Source organism: Triturus cristatus, chromosome 2_2 (assembly GCF_964204655.1).
Source record: "Triturus cristatus chromosome 2_2, aTriCri1.1, whole genome shotgun sequence".
NCBI classification, from domain to species: domain Eukaryota; kingdom Metazoa; phylum Chordata; class Amphibia; order Caudata; family Salamandridae; genus Triturus; species Triturus cristatus.
In genome coordinates this window covers 541,249,935-541,263,752 of record NC_140582.1, presented here as the reverse complement: position 1 = coordinate 541,263,752, position 13,818 = coordinate 541,249,935, and positions in this window count along the sequence as shown.

The window sequence follows — 13,818 nt, the reverse complement described above, 5'->3', positions numbered from 1 at the left end:
GACCTACCCCAGTTAAAGTGCCTAGGTCATTTCCACCACAGTGCACAATAATAAGGTTAGGCTGTGGGAGATGTAGAAAGGTTTTCACCAAAGGCATTAATTGGTGCCACTTTAACCCTCTCTGACCAATCCATTTGATGTCTACATTTGGCAAAGCAAGGTCTCTCACCATACCTCTTTTTTCTGCAAATTTTTCACTCCAGAAGACATAGCTGTGACCTACAATCCACACTGTGAACATCTTCAAAGGAGATCTGGATGCACTCAGGAGGTGTCTTTCAGTAGAAAGGCAAAAAGAAATGAAAGACAGTTGAAAAATGGGGGCACACATACTTTTTTTATAAAAAGAACTCATTGGCTGTTTCAAACCATTCTACACTAAAAACTAGGCTGTATGTTTAAATTTTAAAAAGCATGTATTGTATTGGTTCAGAAAAATGTGTGAACAAAGAACATTAGTTTGGATTTGCTGTTAGGTTTGAAAAGTCAAGCACTCTTGCTCTTTGGAAATGAAACATTGTCTGTTGAACTTCTGACCGCTCTGCTCACACCTGTGTTCCATGACCTGTTGCTATGGTAGCAGGCAGAAGTCAAGTTGGGGGAAGGGTACATTTGGAAAGGGGTTGAAGTTTTCAACCAATAGAAATGTGTGATTTCATTTGAAAAAATGTGGGAAGCACTGAGATTTGAAATTAACATGTATATGTGTGAAAAAAGAGAGGGAAACTGTGCCATTAACTGGTTCTGCTGAGAGGAGAGAGGTGTTCAGCTCAGAGATTCTGGTCTGATAAACTGCTGTGTGACTGCCACATTTCTTTCACAACTAACTAATTTTAAAGGTGAGTTATGAGTTTGAGAGGGGGTGTTTGTGGTTAATTTTGATATAAATAAAAGAATTATGATTATTTGTTTAAAGTTGTGATTTACATTTTCTGTTTTGCGAGATATTTAACTGTTTTGAATATGTAAAATATTATGGAGTATGTTTTCACCATAAGTTAATGTGTACTGGTAACAATGAGGAATACTGTTTTGTGCCTACCATCAAACCATGAGTCTGTGTGCAGAGAAGAATTGTTGACAGAGATTTAATTTGTGTTGCTGTTGAAAAGTAAGACTTGCAGTTGAAAGAAAAGGACAGCTTCCTTTTAATTGTGATGGTTAACATTTGGCAGAAATCACTTTGAAAGAAAAGAGAGGAAAATGGCAGCACATTTGAAAAAAGCATTAGTTCTGTTAGAATTGATAGCCCAGGAAAGGGGCAGCCTGTGTTTTGTGCCTACCAACACAGTATGAGTCTGTGTGTATATAGGAATTGTTGTCTGAGATTTAATTTGTGAAGTTGTTGTTCAGTAAGAAATGCAGTCCTAGGAAAGGGGCAGCCTGTATTATGTGCTTAAAATGATGACATGAGTCTGTGTGCACACAGGAATTGTGGGCAGAGATTTAATTTGTGAAGATGTTGTTCAGTAAGAAATGCAGTCCCAGGAAAGGGGCAGCCTGTGTTATGTGCCTAAAATGATGGCATGACTCTATGTGCACACAGGAATTGTGGGCAGAGATTTAATTTGTGAAGATGTTGTTCAGTAAGAAATGCAGTCCCAGGAAAGGGGCAGCCTGTTGTGTTTACACAAATTATCCCTTAGCACACATGCACTGTTACATACATCCCTGCAGTCTTCATGCAGTTCTGGAAGTCTCTGCTCATCTGTCTTGCACCAGACAATACACAGTGTTCAGAAACACACTCTTGGCACACACGCAGCAGCTTCTCCAACACTCTTATGTGTAGTACTCAGCTCTGTGTGCTGTTTCAGATAGCACTGTGTAATGCAAACACATTCAACGTCAGCAAGGCCTCATTTAAATTGATCTAGTCTAATCACTCACTCTGTAACACATGGTCATTGTCTTAAGGAGCTGTTAGGACATGTGCTGTTTTCTGCTTCTGTAAATGATAAGGGAACTGTATCAGGCTGTAACAGTAATTTGGTACTATTCAGGGACACTGTTTTGTTCCAAAAAACATAGCATGAGTCTGTGTGCGCACAGTAATTGTGGGCAGAGATTTAATTTGTGAAGATGTTGTTCAGTAAGAAATGCAGTCCCAGGAAAGGGGCAGCCTGTGTTATGTGCGTAAAAAGATGGCATGAGTCTGTGTGCACACAGGAATTGTGGGCAGAGATTTAATTTGTAAAGATGTTGTTCAGTAAGAAATGCAGTCCCTGGAAAGGGGCAGCCTGTTGTGTTTACACAAATTATCCCTTAGCACACATGCACTGTTACATACATCCCTGCAGTCTTCATGCAGTTCTGGAAGTCTCTTTGCTCATCTGTCTTGCACCAGACAATACACAGTGTTCAGAAACACACTCTTGGGACATACGCAGCAGCTTCTCCAACACTCTCATGTGTAGTACTCAGCTCTGTGTGCTGTTTCAGATAGCACTGTGTAATGCAAACACATTCAACGTCAGCAAGGCCTCATTTAAATTGATCTAGTCTAATCACTCACCCTGTAACACATGGTCATTGTCTTAAGGAGCTGTTAGGACATGTGCTGTTTTCTGCTTCTGTAAATGATAAGGGAAATGTATCAGGCCGTAACAGTAATTTGGTACTATTCAGGGACTCTGTTTTGTTCCAAAAAACATAGCATGAGTCTATGTGCGCACAGGAATTGTGGGCAGAGATTTAATTTGTGAAGATGTTGTTCAGTAAGAAATGCAGTCCCAGGAAAGGGGCAGCCTGTGTTATGTGCGTAAAAAGATGGCATGAGTCTGTGTGCACACAGGAATTGTGGGCAGAGATTTAATTTGTGAAGATGTTGTTCAGTAAGAAATGCAGTCCCTGGAAAGGGGCAGCCTGTTGTGTTTACACAAATTATCCCTTAGCACACATGCACTGTTACATACATCCCTGCAGTCTTGATGCAGTTCTGGAAGTCTCTTTGCTCATCTGTCTTGCACCAGACAATACACATTGTTCAGAAACACACTCTTGGCACACACGCAGCAGCTTCTCCAACACTCTCATGTGTAGTACTCAGCTCTGTGTGCTGTTTCAGATAGCACTGTGTAATGCAAACACATTCAACGTCAGCAAGGCCTCATTTAAATTGATCTAGTCTAATCACTCACCCTGTAACACATGGTCATTGTCTTAAGGAGCTGTTAGGACATGTGCTGTTTTCTGCTTCTGTAAATGATAAGGGAACTGTATCAGGCTGTAACAGTAATTTTGTACTATTCAGGGACACTGTTTTGTGCCAAAAAACATAGCATGAGTCTGTATGCGCACAGGAATTGTGGGCAGAGATTTAATTTGTGAAGATGTTGTTCAGTAAGAAATGCAGTCCCAGGAAAGGGGCAGCCTGTGTTATATGCGTAAAAAGATGGCATGAGTCTGTGTGCACACAGGAATTGTGGGCAGAGATTTAATTTGTGAAGATGTTGTTCAGTAAGAAATGCAGTCCCTGGAAAGGGGCAGCCTGTTGTGTTTACACAAATTATCCCTTAGCACAAATGCACTGTTACATAAATCCCTGCAGTCTTCATGCAGTTCTGGAAGTCTCTTTGCTCATCTGTCTTGCACCAGACAATACACAGTGTTCAGAAACACACTCTTGGCACACACGCAGCAGCTTCTCCAACACTCTCATGTGTAGTACTCAGCTCTGTGTGCTGTTTCAGATAGCACTGTGTAATGCAAACACATTCAACGTCACCAAGGCCTCATTTAAATTGATCTAGTCTAATCACTCACCCTGTAACATATGGACATGGTCTTAAGGAGCTGTTAGGACATGTGCTGTTTTCTGCTTCTGTAAATGATAAGGGAAATGTATCAGGCTGTAACAGTAATTTGGTACTATTCAGGGACACTGTTTTGTTCCAAAAAACATAGCATGAGTCTATGTGCGCACAGGAATTGTGGGCAGAGATTTAATTTGTGAAGATGTTGTTCAGTAAGAAATGCAGTCCCAGGAAAGGGGCAGCCTGTGTTATGTGCGTAAAAAGATGGCATGAGTATGTGTGCACACAGGAATTGTGGGCAGAGATTTAATTTGTGAAGATGTTGTTCAGTAAGAAATGCAGTCCCAGGAAAGGGGCAGCCTGTTGTGTTTACACAAATTATCCCTTAGCACACATGCACTGTTACATACATCCCTGCTGTCTTCATGCAGCTCTGGAAGTCTCTTTGCTCATCTGTCTTGCACCAGACAATACACAATGTTCAGAAACACACTCTTGGGACATACACAGCAGCTTCTCCAACACTCTCATGTGTAGTACTCAGCTCTGTGCGCTGTTTCAGATAGCACTGTGTAATGCAAACACATTCAACGTCAGCAAGGCCTCATTTAAATTGATCTAGTCTAATTACTCACCCTGTAACACATGGACATGGTTTTAAGGAGCTGTTAGGACATGTGCTGTTTTCTGCTTCTGTAAATGATAAGGGAAATGTATCAGGCTGTAACAGTAATTTGGTACTATTCAGGGACACTGTTTTGTTCCAAAAAACATAGCATGAGTCTGTGTGCGCACAGGAATTGTGGGCAGAGATTTAATTTGTGAAGATGTTGTTCAGTAAGAAATGCAGTCCCAGGAAAGGGGCAGCCTGTGTTATGTGCGTAAAAAGATGGCATGAGTCTGTGTGCACACAGGAATTGTGGGCAGAGATGTAATTTGTGAAGATGTTGTTCAGTAAGAAATGCAGTTCCTGGAAAGGGGCAGCCTGTTGTGTTTACACAAATTATCCCTTAGCACACATGCACTGTTACATACATCCCTGCAGTCTTCATGCAGTTCTGGAAGTCTCTTTGCTCATCTGTCTTGCACCAGACAATACATAGTCTGCAGAAACACACTCTTGGGACACACGCAGCAGCTTCTCCAACACTCCCATACGTACTACTCAGGTCTGTGTGTAATGCAAACACATTCAACGTCACCAAGGCCTCTTTTTCTTTGCTCTACTTTAAACACTCAGCCAGGTTGCAGATACTTATGGTATGAAGTAGCTGTTGGAAATGTGCTCTTTTCTGCCTCTGTGATTTTCCAGGTAAAATGTGTAAGGCTGTAACAGCAATTATCACTTGATCTACCAGAGTAGTAAATGTGCTTTGAATTTGCAAATCAAATTCTGTTTTCTGCTTAGAAGCACACCATGAGGCTGTGTGTGCACAGAAATTGTGGCCACAGATATAATTTGTGTTGCAGTTGTTCTGTTAAAAAATGCACTTGCAGGAAAGGGGCAGCTTGTTTTTTTTCAACTGTGGTGGTTAGTACTGTGCACAAATTAGTAAATCACAAATGAGAGACAAATGGAAAAACATTTGAAAAAAATGAAAAGTAAAAAAAAATATTTAAATGAATTATAATTACAAAAAGGATTTTTTTTTAGTTCCTTGCAGGTATTGCTGAGCAACAGTGAAAAAAAAAAAATGCCTTTAAGGACAAGAAAAAGGAAAGAAAAGCAACAACAAGTATATCTGGACAAAACTGGGAAAAAAAAATAGCAGGAGAAGCTGGTGATGGCAAAAAGAAAAAGTCTACTGGTAAGCAGAGCAGAGATTTCTTAAAAAAGATTTTCAAAAAACAAAAAAATGGCAAAAATAACTGTAAAACAAAGAGAGTTTTATGTACAAAGCCACAACACAGTCAACAGCAAAAAAAAAGCTAATGTACAATCAGAAGTATGTCAAACAGATTTAACACGAAAATTAGATTTTAAAAACATTCGTCGAAAAATGTTTCAGAGAAGAGTGATGTTAAATTTGCTAAAGGATGTGAAAAAATATAAGAAAAAATCTAAATTTATTAAGAATTTTTTTTATAGAAAATATTGTAAGTAAGGCTTTGGAAATAAAAAGAAAACTTTTTATTCTAATTTTGAATAGGATGCGCAGATTAGAAAAATTAGTGAATGCAATGAAGTCACAAAGCAAAAGGAAAAGAGAAGTGAAAAAAAGTAACTTTTGTAAAGTGTTCTTGGGAGAATGGAAACACAGTTCAAGTACTGAACCATTTTTTAATGAAGAGAGTTATCTTCAAAGTAATAGTTTGTTGCATGCAGTTGACACTAATGGTAGAGCATATGAAGTTAAGGATGGTTGTGTGATGCAAAAAGAGAAAATGGTCCCTAGAAATGAGAAAGAAGTAATGGCTGCTGAGGCTATGGGGAGATGTCCAAAAGCCCCAGTGTACACTTGGAACTCAAATCACATCAGTGATGTCATGAGTGATGTCACTGACCGTGTCATGAGTGATGTAATATGTGACGTCATCAGCAGTGCATTGCAGGGGCGCGAGTTATAGTTAGCTGAACTAACTATAACGGGGGAATTTCATTGGTTTTTCACGTGTGAAATGTCCAGCTAACTATAACATGTGTGAAACCTATGGTTTTTTCAGTGAATTTGCAAGGTTTTTTAAATGCTAATTCCTAACTACAACGTGTGTGAAACCTTTGGTTTTTTCAGTGACCGCAATCCTCTGCTGATGCTAATACTGTATTTAGACACTTATTTGCCCATGTCTTCTTCCATTAAATTTTAGCTATACATATATTACAAATATTTTTTTTTCATAAAGACACATATGTCATCAGCAGAAGATTGCGGTCGCGTGAGTTATAGTTGCCTGCACTAACTATAACGGGGGAATTTCATTGGTTTTTTATCAATAAAATGTCCAGCTAACTATAACATGTGTGAAACCTATGGTTTTTTCAGTGAATTTGCAAGGTTTTTTAAATGCTAATTCCTAACTATAACGTGTGTGAAACCTATGGTTTTTTCAGTGAATTTGTACGTTTTTTTAAATGCTAAGTTACTTTACGCCATTCGTGGCGTGCGCGCCCAGTTAACGCAGTTCGTTCCGTGCGTGCACGGTGCGCTTCGCGCACCGTGCGCGCACAGTGAGCACGCGGTGCGCTTCGCGCACCGCGCGCCCACTTTACGCAGTTAGTGCCGTGCACGCACGGTGGTCACGGGGTGCGCTGCGCGCACCGCGTGCCCACGTTATGCGGGATGGGCCATGTACGCACGATGCGCTTCGCGCACCGTGCGCACATGGGGGACATATTATGCGCATCTTTGTGAAATTTATTCTTTATTTATTTCTTACCTGTAATAAGCCATGCACAAATGGTGCCCTTCGGCCACCATTTGCACACGGGGTGGGGAGGGTGTGGATAATTTTTTTTTTAAAAAAAATTTTACCGTACGCGTACGGTAAGCGTAATCGGCGATTTTCCGAAAAAAAATTTTTTTTGTTTTTGGGCTTGGGGGTTGTTTGGGGACCCCTATATCAATGCTGGGTGGTTAGGATCTCAAGAAACTGCCTCTTTAGACATTTTTTGGCATTGTTTTTGCTGCCCAACTCAGAGAGCGAGAGAGAAAATGGCGGCCGCCGCTTCCTGGTTTCGACCGATTCGAATGTTTACTAAGATCTAACAGCCAATCAAAATCGCGCTCGCGCACGCCACCGTACGCGTACGGTAAGCGCACCGTAAGCGCACCGTAAGCTGGCTCAGATATATATATTGATTTAAAGGCTATTTTCTCTGAATCTACTGAACAGATTTACACCAAACCTACAAAAGGCACTTCCTTGACCTGAGGACTACCTCTCTGCCAAATTTCAAGTAATTCTGTTCAGCCGTTCGGGCTGTAGCTGTGTCTAAAGGTCCTATGGAAAAATGCATGGGAAAAACGCGTTTTGGGACCCCCCTTTTATCTCAGCCCCCGCTTGACGAGACTTTCAGGGTAGGAGCGGAGCGTAGCGCCCCACCTATTTTGAAAAATTCGCGAGGATTCGTCGACCGGCGCCAAAGTTATTCAAAATAGAATGTTGCGGATTTCCTATGGAAACGTGGTCCTAACTATAACTACCTACTGGCGACCGCCAGTAGGTAATATATATATATATATATAGATAGATATATGTAGGTTACGGAGACTGCTTGTGTTTCTGACTGCTAGATGGTTAACTACACTAATTTCATAGAGAGATTAGCTTTCTGTCACAAATATACATTACTTTCTGTAAGAATTTTTCTTTACTCAGCTTACTTATGGAAGCCCATGCTCAGAGGAAGCACTGCTGTGTTCGAGACCACATTTGTCTCTTTCACTTATTAGGGCTTTCATTAGGATTACATTTGGTATTTTTGGTAATTAGGAACATTCATGGGCAATTGCTACTAATATTCAATTTATTGTACATACGGATTTGTTCCCCCCAAACTTGAGAAATATCTACTTATGTTCTTTTATGGCATTAAAGCATATGGGATTTGACTGAATGACCTCAAACACTGAGGATGGTGCTGCTTTCTCTTACACCAGGCTTGCCCTTCTGACTGGGAAGCTGGAAGTTCCTGAGAACCCCCTTTACCTGCATCCCATCAGTACCTGTAATCTTCCAGACCTGGTATTCAACCCTACCTGCGGTCCATGGTCCCATCAGCAGATTTTTCCATGCTCGGAGCACACATGCCAGAGCTCATCAAGTTCTCTAATAGTGCACCGAGTCCTAGACAAGCATCTTGTCAGAAATATGCCAGGTTAGGCTTTAAAGACATAACAACCAAGTAGTGATGTATAACACTTATGAGGCTTTTAAATATCACAATGCTAGAGACTTTTTTGATCACTGAGCAGCATTTGAGAAAGTCGTGCCAGACGAAATGCGTCATGCTGGGTGAATTAAAGAAAGAATGACAAAACCCAGGAGTGCTCCGTATTTGTTCCTAAAAGAGGGGGACTTTGTTGTTGGTTTATTGAGTACGTGCATGCCACTTGCACGAAGGAGCACCCGTCACAGAAGCAGTTTGGCGGATTTGTGGCATTTGTTTGGAATCTTTAATTTGATCTGCCAGAACCACCGCGGCCACAACTAATGTTCCTGCCAATACTGCATTGGTTCATGACTACATGGAAGAGCACTGATTACGAGAATCCATGCTCTCAGGTGCATAAAAGGAAAAACAACAGGCACAGAAGAAAAACAAGCGGTTGACGAAGGGGTTTGTATAAATTAACATTGAGGCTCCGTTATCCAATGCACAGTGAGATAGTGCAATCAAGGAGTCATGGACCTTGTTTTCCATCACTGAATGGAAGCTTACGAGGAAGAACGTTTATTGTGACTATCAATACTACTATAGAACGTAAAAGTAAGGTCACAGACTCCAAGATGGCGGCTATGTAAACACTGCTTAAACACTGTGCAGGTGGGGCTTAATGAGGCTTTTAAATATCGCAATGCTAGAGACTTTCTTGATCACTGAGCAGCATTTGAGAAAGTCGTGCCAGACGAAACGTGTCATGCTGGGTGAATTAAAGAAAGAATGACAAAACCCAGGAGTGCTCCGTATTTGTTCCTAAAAGAGGGGGACTTTGTTGTTGGTTTATTGAGTACGTGCATGCCACTTGCACGAAGGAGCACCCGTCACAGAAGGAGTTTGGCGGATTTGTGGCACTGCAGCACTCAGGTACAGCTGTGTGCTACATAAAGGGAAATTTAGGAGTGGTTTCTATAGACAAGGATATTCTGAGGCAATTTGATTGCTAATTCGTGGGGGAGTGAGAGGAGCCCTTGAAGAACAGATCTAGCCCACTCTCCACTTGGCCCTACCCCATCCACTGGCTCTTTGTTTAGTTAGTGTCTGTGCGTTTCAATTACTTTTGCCTTGAACCAAGCTGATACCACACTCGGGAAACGCACTTGAGAAACAATGCTCTGCAGGGGCTGTGGTGTGACGAATTCAAGAGTGGTTTACTGCTGCATGGGCAGAGTATGGGCAGACCAGTTCTATGCTCCTGTCCTCTCGAAACTTCGTCAACCCGAGAATTACAACTACTTCTGATGCAAACGTTTCAGGTGAGGAGTAGTGGCAGTGCATAGATTTCTGAAGGCACTAAACACTCACTTGAGCAGAAATCTAGATTTTGTTCATACAGCATCTCGGATCCTTACAGAGCATTGCTTTTTTTAAATTTCTTTTTATTAAATTTCTTTTTATTGATGACAAGTTTACACAGAGCAGATACTACAAATATTAGCGATCAAGAGTACACCAATTCTGTTAACTTTTCCTCATAGATGACAGAGCCTGTCAATATCATGGAGGTAATACATTCAACAAGTTGTCCTGTAGGTCTACACTGGATCTTGCCCATGTCTCTGCTGCGGGGGCTCACATATTCCTCCACTGTAAGTATTCCACTTTTCCCAAATCTGTGACCACTTGTTGGGACACCCTCTAGAATTATACACTGTCTTCTCTGTCAGCATGCACCAATCTATATCTCTCTCCCACGCTGTTAGGGACGGTGGCTCCTGCGCCCTCCACAATCTTGCAACGGTGCGTTTTGCGATTATCATACCAAGAGTCACCCATATTCTTTCTTTGGTGTTAAGGTCAGTAGAGCCCCATATATTAAGTAATGGCTTTCTCTGGCATGTACTCATCTAGGATTCTGTCTTCTAGCAGGGAGGATTCTGGCGGCGTCTCTCCCCTAACTATTTCCGTCTATAGTGCGTGTTTAATCTGTATGTATCTGAAATATTCGGTGTTGGCAAGGTCGTACTCCCTTTGCAATTGGGAAAAGGTGACTATTTCTCGCGCCTTCCACAGATCTCCAACCTTAGAGATGCCGATTGCAGTGTCTCCATGTTGGAACATGGTCTTGGAATGTTCTTGGAATCTCCTTGCATTCCTGGCCAGGGAGATTCTATACAGGTGGTTGGACAGAAGGTTTAAGGCATTACAGTGTTGTGTATGTCTAAGCTTTCTCTTCTCCAATAAACTCTTTCCTGTAACCTACACTGTGTTCACGGAGTTACCACATGATTGGCGACGAGCGGGAATGAGAAGGAAGACAGCGTTCACACTCTTGTTTTTAAAAAAATGAAAAGAAGAAGAAAACAAGGAACTCACAGGTATTTCATTTAGGAATGTCTATGTGAGTGTAGGCACCAGCGGCTGTTTTTCTATTATAGTGTTTTGATTGCACCTGCGGGAAAGTCTGCGGACCGAAGTATGTACAAGAATGCCTGAATTTATTGGTAGAAAGTGTTTCTATTTTTGTAGTGCTTTGATCGCACCTGCGGCCGTTACATGGTTTGTGTATTGATTGCACCAGCGGGAGTTCAGTGTCTGTTTTGGAACTGTCTTGAAGCTTATTTCACGCTGGTTATTTTTTTCCCCAGATAATTTATTGTATATTAAGCTGCCCGGCTTGAGTTACCGTTTAATGCAAGGATTCAAACATAAACACTCGCGTGACGCTCACTATCTGCTTTCATCATTTAGATCTTTGATGAACACCCTGATTCCAACATCCTTCGGTGTTCTAATTATCTGCTACTCGTTTGACGTACTTTGCGCTGCTGAGCATTGTGGGACCGTCATGACATCTCATGCACGGCAGCCATTTTTGGTGAGTCATTTCTATTTGATTTCCCGGGTGTCTTCAAGCAATGGACTTTTCTACAATTATCTCAGGTACTTTTCTTCGAGTTTTCTTTTAAATTCCTTTCTGCGACATCATTACCGGTGATTCGCACACCTGTTTCCGCGTTTTGCAAGTAAGTAAATAAAACCTTTATCTACGGTGACTCACACACCTGTTGTACTGTCAGCAGTGAGTCAGCTTTACTTACGGTGATTCACTCACCTTATTTACATCAATCTGTATTTTGTTTTCTCTTGTTTATATTGTTAACATTATATTGTTAGTAATGTCTAATAGTGCAGCTCCACCACATTTTTTACCAACTGCTGGTGAACCGAAAATGGAATGGGATTTATGGTATCCCATGTTCCTAGCCTATGTGGAAGTATTAGAAGAGGATGACTGTTCCTCTAAAAGGAAACTTGCTCTCTTAAGAGATTGTTTAGGTGGCGCAGGATTGAAGGAGTTCGCAAATTTACCGCCCATTGAAGGAACAGCTGGCACCAATGTTTTTGAAGTGGCAATTACACAATTGAGTACTAGGTTTGGAAGAAAAATTAACATTGTAATGGAAAGATTTAAATGTTACTCTCGTGCTCAAAAAGAAGACGAGTCTTTTGAAGACTAGGTTTCCGCTTTGCGTACTTTAGCAAGTTCTTGTGCGTTTGAGACTATCAGTTACGATGAAGTATTGAGAGATCAGATAATGATGAAAACGAAAAGTAAAAAAATCCAGGAAAGACTATGGTTAGGTACAGAATCTTCTTTAAGTGCTGTAGTGAATATTGCTAAAGGTATTGAACATTCAGAGAAATTTGTTAATTAAATTAGGAGCCAAGTTGCAAGTCAAGCTGTAAAAACACATGATGTTGTGTCAGAAGTCTCTCTAGTAAACAACCAGTCAGTTTCTAAAAAGTTTCCCTTTATTCCTCCCAAAAAGGTTGTCGGTATAAAGGACAATCGATTAGTTGGAAGAAGATCTCAAATATTCTGCTATAGGTGTGGCAGTTTTGATCATTTTGGGGGTGTCCAGCGTGGGATAAATTTGAATCAAATGCAAGAAAATAGGCCATTTTGGTAAAGCTTGCAGGTCATCTCAGAAGGTCAACTACATCACAAAAGAACAAGAAGAACTCCCTGCAGAACTTAACTCTATATTATGTAGTGGTAATAATGATTGCAAAGGTTTTCCTACTTGTTTTGTGTTAATTGATGGTAAAAAAGTATCTATGATGGTTGACTCATGTGCCTGGTACACTATTATTGGCAAAAGTGTATTTAATGAGATGTGGGGAGCGAAACAACTACTACCAGCAGACATTAAACCTGGTGGTTATTCAGGTCACAAAATTGATTTAGAGGGTTTCATGTGGGCAGATTTGGATTTTGAAGGTAGGAGAACCAGTGGCAAAGTATACATAGCTACTAAGGGCGTATCTATATTAGGTTGGCCTCATCAACAAGAGATGGGCATTAAGTTAGATCCTAATGCTTCGCCACCTGTTTACATTGTTTCCTCCAACCATGAGGAGTTTGTTACAAGTTTTAAAGATAAGTTTCCTAAACTATGTAATGATTCTCTAGGGAAATATGCCGATTTTAAACACAAAATCAGTCTCAAAGATACTGCAGTTCCTGTTAGACACAAAGTACGTAATGTACCACTGGCATACAGCAATAAACTTAAAGAAATGTTAAAAGATCTGGTTGCTAAAAATATTATTGAGCCCATAGAATCCTCTCCATGGGTTTCTCCAGTTGTTCTTTCACTTAAAAGCAACGGTGATCTTCGTCTATGTGTTGATCTTCGCAGTTTAAACAAAGAAATTGATAGACATACCTTACCCAACATACATGAATTGATTTCTACACTTTCTGGGGCCTGCATTTTTTCAACAGTAGATTTAGCTAGCGCCTATCATCAGGTCACTTTACATGAAGACTCTAAATGTTTGACGGCGTTTGTTACACCTGAGGGAATTTCCAATTCTCACGAATGCCTTTTGGCCTAGCTAGTTCCGCATCGATATTTCAAAGACTTATGAAAGAAGTTTTAGAGGGGCGTTCTGGAGCTATCGCCTTCCAAGACAATATTCTAATTTTTGGGAAAGATTTTGAAGAACATGATAGAAATCTAGAAAATGTGTTAAATTGTGTACAAAGCAAAGGTTTAACCCTGAAATTCTCAAAACGCAAGTTCAGACAAAACAAGGTTGAATATTTGGGACATGAAATATCCAGTGAGGGCATCAAACCTAAATTCAATCATGTAGAAAGTATCTCTTTTTTAGGTTTAACAGAGTTCTATAGTAGATTTGTACAAGATTACTCTTCCAAGGTACATTCTT